The sequence below is a fragment of the Saimiri boliviensis genome, chromosome 15 (genome assembly GCF_048565385.1).
Source record: "Saimiri boliviensis isolate mSaiBol1 chromosome 15, mSaiBol1.pri, whole genome shotgun sequence".
NCBI lineage: Eukaryota > Metazoa > Chordata > Mammalia > Primates > Cebidae > Saimiri > Saimiri boliviensis.
The window spans coordinates 14,622,884-14,636,436 of NC_133463.1; the positions used below are offsets into that span (position 1 = coordinate 14,622,884).

The 13,553-nt window shown below is 39.7% G+C and overlaps 1 long non-coding RNA gene across 1 annotated transcript in view; it reads left to right on the plus strand.

The window, feature by feature from the left end:
- Positions 1 to 12,861: 12,861 nt before the first annotated feature.
- Positions 12,862 to 13,553, plus strand: part of LOC141581429 (uncharacterized) — a 48,458-nt gene continuing 47,766 nt past the window's right edge. The window contains exon 1 of the long non-coding RNA XR_012514016.1: positions 12,862 to 12,975. This is a non-coding gene — a long non-coding RNA (uncharacterized LOC141581429). The remainder of the gene's footprint in view (positions 12,976 to 13,553) is intronic.

The window sequence follows — 13,553 nt, forward strand, 5'->3', positions numbered from 1 at the left end:
TCTGGATTGCTCTGGCCAGCTAAACAAAAGCCAAGTAACAATAATCCATTTTGGTTCCATTTTTTATAAAACCCGTTCTGCATTTCAGACCCTGATTGCCTTTGCTTGGAGGATATCCCTGCTGGTCCTGGCAGCTCTCACATTGCCTGGTCCTTTCTACACACCATGGCCCAAGGAGTCAGCTTCTGCTTGTGGTGTAGTCACTTCAATCTGTTCTCTACAACCATCCCCCATCCGAGTCCTCAGCTCAGAAACCTTTAGCGATGTGCATTATCCCCTGAAGTTTTAACTTTTACATCTGACATTCAGGTTTTCCAGGATATGGCCTTGGCTGTCATTTTCTCCTTTTTTTTCTGTTCTCTTTTCATGTTTTCCACAAATGATTTGGAAGTACTGTAAAAACCTCTGTATTATGTGCTGGGGATACATTGATGAGCCAGACTTCATTCCTGCCTTTGTATAGCGTGCAGATAAAAGAGATATACACAGATAAGTCATTCAAGTCAAGCAGGATGAGTGATTCAGTAGGGAAGTGTGAGGGAAAGGGGGGGATGGACAGGGAACTTGTTGCAACTAGTTAAGTAGGCTGATTTCTCTGAAGAAGGAACACTTCAGTGGAAATGTGTGAAAACCGATCAACAGAAGAAGGGGCTTGATCTTCTTTCCATCTTAGAATGCGTGCTCAGGTTGCGGTGTGGAGAAATGATTTGGGGCAGTGGCTCTCAAACTTGAGTGTGAGTCAAAATCCTCCAGAGGGCTTTATAGAAAACCACTACAGGACTCCCCCTCCTAGTAGGTATGGGGAGACCCTGAGAATTTGCATTTTTAACAAGCTCCCAGGAGAAGCCGAAGCCGCTGATTGTGGGACCACACTTTGAGAACCACGGTTCTGAGGTGAGCAAGGTGAGAGGCCGTACGGCCATGCGGGAGAGATTGTCGGCTCAGGTGCACAATGAGAGTGACCTGGACTGTAGGCCAGGCAGAGGCGGTAGAGACAAGTGAGAGACCTGAGAACTATGTGGGAGTCAGACACACCTAGATTTGGGCATGGTATGAGATGGAGAATGTGGAGGTTAAGGGGGAGGAAGAAGTCAAGGATGGAAACCAATTTTTGCCATAAGACCTTGGGTAGAAGAAATGCCGTTTACTGAGATTAAAAAAAAATCCAAGAGGAGAAGCACAACTAGGGCAAAAGGTGTGAAGTTCATTTTGGGGCAAAATGTGCTGCTTTAGTTAAGAATATGGGCTCTGAAGTTAGATCTCCTGGGTCTGAGCATCAGCTTTGCTTCTTCCCAGCTGAATAACTTCAAGCAATTTCCACAACCTTACGGCACATAGTTCCTTCATTTAACATTGTGACAAAAAAATAGTACCCATCTGGTATGGTTGTGGCAAGGATTGAATAAGACACTATATACAAAATGTTTGTAACCCTGTCTGGCATACAGTTTGTACTCAATGTTAACTATTATGAATAATTGCCTTCATATACACTGGCTTTTCCCAAACCGACTGCATCACTCCCTGGAGGCTGCTCAGGCCATGCTTTTCTATCCTTCTTGCTTTGCTGATTGCGGCTCCTTCATTTAGAATTTGTTTCTACCATTCTTATCTCCCTATGAAGTCATACTTGTCCTCAGAGTCCAAATAAATGCTGCTTCCTCCATGAAACCTTCTCAGTTGCCCCACACCGAGCTCAGTATTCTCTTGAATCTCAACTCTTACTGCCATCATTATAATCTCATTTTAAAACAGAGTACTTTCAACCTGTGTTTCCATTACTTCTACATGTCTCCCTTCCCAACACTGGCAATGATAGGTTCTATCATATTTTGTGGCTTTCATTTATGCACTCGTTCACTGTTGATTGAACTCTGAAGGCAGTTTATTAACATTGTAGGTAGCTGCTGGGCCTAATTTTTACATACATTTATTTGGATTTGGAGTTGGAGCTACTGTTATGATTTCTTTGTGCTTAATAAATCATATCTGCATCCATAGAGACATGGGCTTATTTGTGGCTTAATTAAATAGTAATTTGTTATATGAACAAATGCTCTACTGTATCATTTTCTTCTCCTTAGGGAAATCCATTTTGTAGCAAATGAGAATATTTGAAATCAACACTGCTTTCTAATATGAAAAGACAATCCACTTAAAAAAATGAGTAGGGATATTTCTATTTCTTTCCACATATATGCTGTTACTCTCTCTCTCTTTCTCTCTCTCTCTGTCTCTCTCTCTCTCTCTCTCTCTCTCTCACACACACACACACACACACACACACACGTGCTTTCAATAATTCACAATACTCAGTTCTGTTTTGATCTCTGCTTTGATGGCATTTTACATGTTCTACACAGGGCATATGCTTTTGTTAGAAAAGCTTATTCTTACCACCCCACTTCACCTCTACCAACTAATATATTCCAGAATACTTTTCATTACAAAAGAAACTGGAAGAAATCCAGAGAATTTACTAAGAAATAGTCTTTGGTCATCATTTTCCCTGAGGAGAGTATAAGTGGACTATAGCACTAAAAACAGGAAATACTTTGGAAATTGCCAAAAATTAGTGTGGGAAAATTATAACAAAGTATTATGCTTTTAAAGTTCTTTCTGAAGATGATGTTTTAGGGAAGGAAACAAATATGATAACATTTAAGTCTTGAATTTAATTATTATATCATTCATTTAGATTGATAAACTTATCCTAATAAATGCAAACTCTTCCCTTCCTTGTGGTAAAAAGAGAGATCAAACATAAAATGGTACAGTTTATGATTAAAGAAAGTTTTTTTCCTATCGAACTTGTACCACTTTAGGTATTCAAACTACACAGAATCCTGATAAAACTTTCATATACATCTATGGGTTCCTCTAGCCTGCATTTTCCTGGACATGGAATGTTTATCTCACTCACATCATTCACAGTTTTCCAAGCAAATATTCTCCTGCCCAGATTCATCAGCAAATAAACTCCTTTCTCTCAAAGATAGGAATTCCATGTTAAAAGAATCTGTGCAACAAAGCTCTGCAAATTTTGTGAAAAGCTCTGGCCAGTTTCTTGGAGCATGATTATAAGCAGTGTTGTTCAAATTTATGATATTCCCCTACCATCTTCCTGAGTTCAGACAGATTCCCCTGGCAGTACCGAGGAAGCCTGCAGTTCAAGCGGGATGTGTCAGCTGAGCAACAGCAAAGCTTACCTACTTCAGCCTTCGGGTTGGAAACAATATTGTGAAATTGTGCATCTAATGATAGGCATATGTTTAAAATGTATGGAAATATATATACCTAGCCATTACAAAGAAGGGACATTCCCAGTACTAGCTAAGTCTGATAATGTCCACAGTGATCTGTTTACCACGTTTCTGATCATAGCAGCAGTGAGGCCAGATCCTCCCTGCCTCCGGGGTCCCAACCAGGCTGCATCCTCAGTGGCTCTGGCCATCTGTGCGGGTTTCTTTCCCCTCATTAACTGCGACAGCCTCACCTCAGGCTTCTCTCTCTGCAATCGACTCCTTCCACCTGCCTCTAACTGACATGCTGCTGAAATCACACATACACAGATTTTTAAATTATAACAATGTTGTCTTCCCTTCCTTTTCCTTCAGGGGGTTCTCTGTGACCCTTATTATAATGCCTTTCCCCAGAAGGCTGCATATCATCTCTCTTTTTCCTGGGACATGGAACATTTGGAACATTTAGAAACTTGGTTCTGTTCTTGACTTTGAGTGGTTTATTGGTGGTATGTTTACCCATCCCCTTACTAAACTCCTTTGCACACATTATTTTAACAGTTTGGGGAACCCCATGGCCTATATGACATCTCAGACCGGTCAGAAAAGACCAGGCAGATTTTTCCTTCTTCATCTTATTTGTGCAAAATGGATTCCCCCATGACTCCTTCGAATAGGCCCTACTACTTTTCAAACATATGTTTATCACTGTTGTATATACAATGCAAACACTTTGCTCTGTAGTGATGTGTTTCTGTTGCATTATCCAACAATCCGTGTCACAAATAGTTATGGAGTACCTGCTGTATGCAAGGCATATAAACTAGAATGAACAAACATGAGAAATATTTCTTTGAATCAGGGAGCTAGCACCTTTGAGTTTTCCAAAAAACACGTCTCCCCAGTGTGTTCAGTGATGTGGTGTAGAAGGTCCACATTTAACATACTTAAACTACTTAAACTCAGATGACATCACTCTGAAGTATACTACCAAAATGTTAATTGAGAAAAGCTGAAAATAGTTTTAGTTTACTTATTATCACATGCTAGAAGAAAATTTTGCATGAGAAACACTGAAGAGGTAATTTTTTTTTAATCCAGATTTCAGAAACTCATGGTGCAAAATGGGTCCCACAGCTTCCTCTATTATAACTGCTCTTAACTGCTTGTTGGCTGCCTGGATGTCATACCAAGATAGATAAGAAAGGATCCCTGTTTTCAATGGGGACTGGAGGAAACAGAAGCACGTGCAAATAGAAATCAGATTGGACACAGCCACCCCCATTTTCTGTTCTACATTGATCTTTGTCAAGACATTTGCTGCTTATCAATAGTGAGTACAGAAAACAGAGCTTTGCAAAGATAGTGATAACATCTGAAGGAATGCAGCACAATGTAATATTGAAAATGTGAACTAACTCAAGTTAGTCTTTTGCAGGATGTCAAGCAGATGTTGAGTAGCCCTGTGTTTCTCCTGAAATTTTAAGATATCATGCACAATCCCTGTGACTCTATTGTAGCACCCTGGGGTGTCCTAAAGCACATTTTGGGAGCTGTAGCTATTTTAAAGAAAATCAGATTATCATGAAGCTTTCACAAGCTTTAAAATATTTTATTTTTGTTTTTCTTGCTATTTAGCAGCTCATATCAATTTGCCATGCAGTTAAAATGTACAATTCTATCTGTGTATATCATACATGCCCTTTTTTATAACAATGTTAGTTGCTATATGCATGAGCCTTGAGGGAAGCAAATTGCTACTGTCAGGTGTTAGGTTAGAAAGCTGGACATTTTATTTTATTCAGACAATTGTAAACCAGTAAATAATTATTTTTGGCTATACCTAGTAAAGATGGTCTAACAGGTTCTCTTTTCTTTGACCAATTATATTTTTATTTTAATTAGATGAATGATGGAGGATGGGGTTCAGAGAAGTAAGGAGTGAGTAGTTACAGGTGTGTTCGATGCCTGTCACCTGTGAGTGCATGGGCACACAGGCACATGCACTCACACCTCTCAATCCTCTCCATTTGCTGCCAGCCTTTGTCAGAAAGCTGCTTCTGCTCTGTTCAGGGTAAGGGAGCTACCTTGCTGAGATGGAAACACTTGAGCGATTGCTGCAGAAGAGGACTGAGGAGACACCTTCCTTTCTCCTTGGCTTCCCTAAGCCAGCTATTTTCCTGGAGTTCCTGTAGGTCAGTCCTGAAGCAGGCATCTCCCTTGGCCACCTGCTCCGGCAGAACCCCTGGGCTGTGACATGATTCTGAGCACATGCTTTTCGGCTGTGTCTCTTCATTCTTTATTGTATAACTCATGAGGAGCCTGTGGAAAATGGGCATGTGTTCCTTTACTTGCATTTCTAGACACCTGCTCTTTCTAGTAGATACATAAGTAGTGGTAATATAATTCTTATACTCAGTATTAATGCAATTCACCTGTTTGCAATTATAATTGAGGGTAATACAATTCTTATACTCAGTAGCAATTCACCTGTTTGCAATCATAATTGAGGGTAACACAATTCTTATACTCAGTAGCAATTCACCTGTTTGCAATCATAATTGGCAGCATGATGCATCATTTGGGAGCTGTGAGAGGATGAGCTTCAGAGTTCTAAACTACATTAGATCACATTGCTGTCTAGGGGCTAACAAGTAAGTGCACACTACATGATAAAAATAAATATTGATGTGTACATGACACTTGAATAAGTATGTTAACCTGAAATTAAAAACAGACTCTCTAAAAGAAAAGATATTTATTTGGGAATACAGCACTGCAACGGGAACACACATGCCATGGTAAACTATGTGCATATTCAGGGAGGCAAAGTTTCGCTCCGTCACCCAGGCTGGAGTGCAATGGCGCGATCTCGGCTCACCGCAACCTCCGCCTCCTGGGTTCAGGCAATTCTCCTGCCTCAGCCTCCTGAGTAGCTGGGATTACAGGCACGCGCCACCATGCCCAGCTAATTTTTTGTATTTTTAGTAGAGACGGGGTTTCACCATGTTGACCAGGATGGTCTCGATCTCTTGATCTTGTGATCCACCCGCCTCGGCCTCCCAAAGTGCTGGGATTACAGGCTTGAGCCACCGCGCCCGGCCCGACAAAAGTCTTTAAAGGAAAAAAATGAGGAGGACTGGATAACTATTTTAAAATCATTATCTTTGGCTACAAAGACCAAAACCAAGAGGGAAGAGCAGGAGGTTAGACAGGCAGATGCTGGGCAGGGATCCTTGCAGAAGCATCTTTTGCATAAGGTTGTGATGGCATTTGTGCAAACTTGTGGTTGTTGCAGAGTCTTTCTCATTATCAAGCATATATGCGTGAGATCCTCTCCTCATCCTCTTCTCTGGCTCTATTTGTCACTTTTCTTAACATTAATGAGTTCTTTTCGATTCTGACAAATTTCATAAGGATAAAGATTTCCTATGAGCTTTCTGTAATGCACAAGCAGTATTATTTGTAATTATGAATTCTAGAAACAAAGCAATGAGAGACTAAATGAAACTTAACAAGTTTCCCTGTTGCAGGAATTCTCTGAGCCTTTAATATGCTTATATGAATGGTTAAGCTTCCAAAGGGGGCCACAGTGTTTAGTATTTTATAAACTTTATTTTAGAAAGTTTTACTTTCAGAAGCAAATCTGGCTAATGCTCACAAAATATAAAGTAGCGTTCTTTCGAAGTTGAGCTATGGTGATAGGATCCAAAAGTTTGTACTTTCCTTGGTGTTCTTTCTCATTGTTGAAACGGAGATCATCAGCCCATCTGTCAAAGACTCAGGAAGCCTGTTGGTAATTTGGGCTCGCATAAGCACATAAAAGCATTGGAAGTGTAAGGTATAACCATATATTTGAGCTGTACATCTTACACAGAATCCACTTTATAATACATACTTATAGTTTTATAATCTGTAAACTTTGCTTGCAGATTGAAGGCCAAATTTTCAAAGAGTAGCTTTTCGTTTGCATCCTGAAGGACGTGCAGGGGCAAACATTACATGTGTGGCTTGCTGGATTGGCAATTCTTACCAAGGCAGCTGAGAACTGCTGCTTAAATCTGATGAAAAAGACTCCTTAAAAATGATCTCCAGTTATACAGTCTTAATCTTGAAAAAGTTATCTATTAGTCAAATATTTGCATTCCTTTTGATTTGAGATATTTCACCAGAATGTCATTTAAACATTTAATGACTCACAATAGAAAATATCCAGAGTGTTACTGTAGAAATCTGACTTTGAAGCCTGCTCATGTAAAGATCTAGGAGCTGAAAAGAGCCCATTTTACAAATGTGTGTTCCACCTACAGGTTGCTGAGTAAACACTACTTAGGGATGGAGAAAAGAATGACTAAGTGTTTCAAACATTTTAAGTGAATAAGAACAACAGAATACCAGTGCATACATATTTGCAAGAAGAAACTCTGAAAGACATGAATTAAGAAACATTACCATTTAGTTTTTAAAACTGTGGTAAAATATACAGAACACAAAATTTATTATTTTAACTATTTTTAAATGTACAGTTTATTGGCGTTAAGTACATTCACAATGTTGTGCAACCATTACCACTATCTAGTTCCAGAATTTATGACCACAAATGGAAACTTCTTACCCATTGAGCAATGACTCCCCATTTTCCACTCCCTCAAGCCTTCAGTAACCATTAATCTTTCTTCTGTTTTTCTGATTTTCTTGTTCTGGTGGTTTCACATAAATGGAATTATACATTATGTGGCCTTTTGTGATTGGTTTATTTCACTTAGCATAATATTTTTAAGGTTTACCCATTGTGTTAGAAAAAAACTCAGATTTTTTCCTCTGCTGTCACACCACAGCAATCATCAACACAGTTGACTTAGGTGACCAAATGTTGGGGGGTCTCTCCTCACAAATCAAGCAATCAGTTCTCTAGCACACACCAACAGGGTGTCTGCTGTCCTCCAATTCAGTTCTGACACTATCTACCTGGAGATACCATTAGCGCCCACAGGTTGAGGAGGCATCAATCCTCCTGCCTCCCCACCTCAGGACATGTTGCAAGTCCAGGACTTTGAAACTTCTGACTGATTGGCTTCAGGTTGGGGTCTCATGGCTCCTTCTTTGGATTCAATTAATTTTCTAGAAAGGCTCACAGAACTCAGGGAAACCTGTACTTAACGTTTACCAGTTTATTACAAAGAATATTTTTAAGGATGCAAATAAATAGCCAGAAGAAGAGATACATCATAGAGTGAGATCTGGAAGGGTCCCGAGCACAGAACTCCTGTTACCATGAGTTGGAGTGTACCACCCTCCCCAGCACATTGATAGTTCTTGTTCACCTCCTTGTAAGCCTCCATAGGTTCAGCTATGTGGAAGCTCTCCAAATCCTGTCCTTTTAGGCTTTTATGAATCATTATTACGTAAGCACAATTGATTAAATCATTGGCCATTGGTGATCAAGTTACCTTCAGCCTCATTCCCCTCTCAGCAGATTGATAGGTGGTACTTAAAATTTTAGCCCTCTGGGGACTGAGCTGGCCTCCCTGGCAGCCAGCCCCTCATCCTGTGGTTTCCAGGGGTTGTTCATAAATCACCTTATTAACATAAGCTCACATGTGTTGAAAGGGCTTGCTGTAAATAATAGAAGATTCACCTTTATCATTAGGAGTTACTTTAGGAACCGAAGTCAAGGGGTCAAATACTTTATCAAAAGTCACATGTGAAATAACAAGGCTTGCTGGAGCTGAGGGCCATGAATTGCTTCCACATTTTCGCTATTGTGAGTAGTGGTGTGATGAACATTCTTGTAAAAGTATTTTATCTGAACTTTTTATCTATATTTTAGCTGTATAAGATTTTATCTGAACACAGGATTTCAATTATCTTGGTATGTTGCTGGTCTTGTAGTAATTCTATATGTAACTTGCTGAGGAATTACCAAACTGTTTTGCACAAAGGCTGTCCTGTTTACGTTATCCTGACCCTACAGATTCCTCCACTAGGCATTCTAAGAGAAATGTATTGCTTAGATGCAGGAGTTTTAAATAAAAGTATATATTTGTGGAGAAACAATGACTTGGAGGAAGGAAACCTATTGTGATAAGAACTTTTAAATTTTCTTGTAAAATCTACTTACTGCTCAGTAGAGGTCAGTAATGGAACACGACAGAAAAAGATAAAGAAATGGAAACAAATATGAAAAACTTGAAGATATTAATATTAAAGTTTTTATGTATGATTCTCAAAAAGTCAAGTTAGAGATATGCCTTAGCTTAAACAATACACTTTAAAAATGTGCATGCATTTGGTTTTTAAAAAGCCATTTTTATGGAAGCATAATTTACTGTCAATAAAATCACACCTTTTAAGCAAACAATTCAGTGACTTCTGAATAATGTATGTGCCTATGAAACCACCCCCACAATCAAGATACAGGACATTCCTATCACCTCCAAAGTTTCCTTGAGTCCCTTCTCAGGCAATGACTAATTTTTGCCAGGACTATATATTTGTTCCTTGGGTATAGATGCACATTAAACCTTTCACTGTATATCTTAAATAATTTTAAAGGTGGTAAGATAACCATCCGTTAAACTACAACAAAAATCCTAGGTGAAATGTATTATAATTTTAAAAATATTAATCCTATGAATTATTACTTTTGAAATTGTTCAATTTGTCTTGCTAAAATAATTCTCTTAAGTTGTTTTTTTCTTTTCCACAAGTAAAATAATAGTTTAAAAGTTCTATTAAAAAAATTTTTTTTGAGACAGAATCTTGACCTATCACCCATGTCGGAGTACAGTGATATGATCTCAGCTCACTGCAACCTCTACCTCCCAGGTTTAATCGATTCTTCTGCCTCAGCCTCCCAAGTAGCTGGGACTACAGGCGCATGTCACCACACCTGGCTAACTTTTGTATTTTTCGTAAAGACAGGGTTTTGCTTTGTTGGCCAAGCTGGTCTCAAACTCCTGACCTCAAATTATCTGCTTGCCTTGGCCCCCAAAAGTGCTGGGATTACAGACGTAAGCCACTGCACCCAGCCTAAAAGTTCTATTAATATTTTAATATGAAAAATTTCTTTGGTTGCTTTAGAATCAAGGTTCATGCTTATTTTTCAAGCAAGTAGTCACGGTTATTTACAGAGCAAATGTGGATTAGAGGCAAGCAGAACGGAACATTTTGGAATGATTCCCAGCTAAGGTACATGAAAATGATGTTTAAACAAGCCCTGCTATTTTGCAAGAGATATTGCTTAAAAGTTAAGACAAATAATCTAGTAACAGACTAGATACGTGGACCATTTTAGAAGAGCACTGCGCTGATCAAAAAGTAGACTTTTAAAATTTGTACCTATGCACACATTTCCACTCCACATCTTCCAGCTGTCATACATCCTGAATGTGGTAAACACTAATGCTCCATTTGGCTGTTCCTGGTTTCAGCAGTTTTGGGGCTATTACTATGTAACCTGACAAAGAGGTTACACAGTAATATATATCATACATGGGGGATGATTGTAAACTCCTTTTAATTTCTTTTCTAAAATATGTGCTTTTATTTAAAGTTGTATATCTTTTACCTCTGATTTGTTTGGGACACCTTAACAAATGAATTACAGAAAAAAAACTATTAAAAAGTATATACTGTTAGACTTTGAACCACTTTACCACTATTCGTCCCTCTGTCATTCAGGGTGCAGAAGGGAGGGTCAGCAGCTTTCCTAAGCTGACAACCAGGAGTGCCAACAAAGCTCTACAAAGTAATCAGTAAAACACACCCAATTAACAGACCACGGAGAAGGGCCTTTTTGTATTTTCATCAAATACACAGTGCTCAGTCCTCTTGGACCTCTCCGAGAATCAGAGCTACTTTTCAGCAAACTGGCAGTTCTCAAAGGTAATCTGTAAATTCCAGCTTCTGAGAAAATGACCATTTTTGACATCACATGTCAGAAATGCTACATTTAAGAAAAGCAGGCCGGGCGCGGTGGCTCAAGCCTGTAATCCCAGCACTTTGGGAGGCCGAGGCGTGTGGATCACAAGGTTGAGAGATCGAGACCATCCTGGTCAACATGGTGAAACCCCGTCTCTACTAAAAATACAAAAAACTAGCTGGGCATGGTGGCGCGTGCCTGTAATCCCAGCTACTTAGGAGGCTGAGGCCGGAGAATTGCCTGAACCCAGGAGGCGGAGATTGCGGTGAGCCGAGATCGCACCATTGCACTCCAGCCTGGGTAACAAGATCGAAACTCTGTCTCAAAAAAAAAAAAAAGAAAAACAAAAGCAGTGAAAATGGAAGCAGCAGTTGAAATAGACCACTGACACCCACAAATGATGGAAGTGTCAAGTAAAAAGTTGGCAATATTGAGTAAAAGACCGGGCTAAATAATGCAGTGTTCACTCTGTGCTACACGAGGGACGTTGGAAACCTGCAGTAATACTGATGATGGGCTGGGTGTGTGGTTCCTTCGCTGGGTGGTGGTCCTATTGTGTCAAACTATTGGAGTGGCTTTGTGGAGAGATGTGTGTGTGTGTGTGTGCGTGTTTGTGTGGACAGCCCATGCTGGTCTGGGTCTTTTGGCCTGGGAACCAGGAGGACTGAGGTCAGGAAAGATTGACATCCCAGATAAACAGTCAAGTAAGGAGAGAGTTCAACTTTCTTCCACCTTTCTGTTCTCATCAGGCCTTCTGTGGATTCGATGATACCCACCTACATTGAGGAGGACCACCTGTCTTATTCAGTTCACCCGTCTAAATACTAATCTTGTCCAGAAACACCCTCACAGACACAAGAACTAATGTTTTGGCAGCTATCTGAGCATCTTTTAACCCAGTCAAGTGGACACATAAAATTAACTACCACCATGGATGATCCACATTTTTCCTGTCTCTTTGCATGCTAGATGAAAGGGCCTTCTGTCATCAGTAGAAATGGCACAGTAAGTCTGACCCAATGCAGGGGAAGCTGCATGCTCTGATTAACCTTCTAGTGGGAAAACCATCGAGTGTGCTGGCCTCTCAACACTGCAGCACAACTGCTACTTTAAATTTTTCATAAAAAGTTTGTGGCATTTAATACTCCTCCAAGTACTTCCTTGTATATCATTGGAGATGGCTTAGTGAGGAACTGATTTTCACTTTGTTCTACAGATCCTAGGGTTCTGTAGGGGATTTCCTAGCATCCTCACGCTACTTAAACCACACCAGCTGGGTTTATCAATCTATTTACTATGAATCTGGGTACTCTTTAGATGAAAGTGCTTAACTGATGAAAAAAAAAAGTTTGGAAAATATGAATAAAATACCTTAAAAGCCTGGATTTTACTCATGGCTTTACCCTATCTAGCCTGTGGTTTGGATGTTTAACTCATCTAAACTTTAAATTATCTGTCTACAAAAGAAGAACGGCAATATCTCACAGGGTTCTTATGAGAACAAGAGTTGATGATGATCATAAAACGTTCACTGCAATGCTTGACACCTAGTGCTCAAAACACAGTAGTGGTTGTTAAGACTGTTGTAATTTTATCAGATCTAGAAGTTTAGAAAATGTCTGGAGTGGTCTTCAGCATTATGAGGTTATAGTTATCTCTGTGTCCAGCTTTAGCACAGAGCAGAGTCTGCTCCTTAATGCACCCCTGGATCGCTGTAGACTTTGCCTATAGAGAGAGGCCTGGGGTCTCTGTGGCAGCACTCCTATCAAGAAAGTAGAGTCGTGGACAACCAACTGCACAGGTTGGGAGGTAAGAACCTTTTTTTTTTTTTTTTTTTGGAATTGAGAATAAGCTCTGGGGTGACATAATGGTGTAGTTTGCTTTAGATCCTTGTCTTTTTAATAAACTAAGCTGGGTGAGCAGGTGTTTTAGAAAAATATCTTAGGATCATAAGAGAGCTAAAAAAGCCATAGAGAAATCATTACAGGATGCATTTTAGTTTTGGAAATTATATTTAATGCAAACTGATTAGTTCATAAAATGATTTACAGATCCAATAATAGCTACCATATTTAACCACTGTACTTACATTTTAAAATTCCCATTCCCATAACACATTGCAAGGCAATGTTGTAAATATGAAAACACTTCCCTAAAATCAGAAGCTGGAAAGTAGCAGTAGCTGGATGAGGACCCGTCTTTCTGACTCCAAAAGTCATTCAGTATGTGCTTTACCGTATCTATAGTATCCCAGAAAATGTCAAAATCCTAGAAGATAGGAGCCCCTTATTGGGGATAGATGCTCCAAGTCTATCTGCTTAGATGGGACTTACACTTCACTTTCCCTGGTGCCCTGCCCCAGTGCCTCCTCTCCACAGGAGATTTGA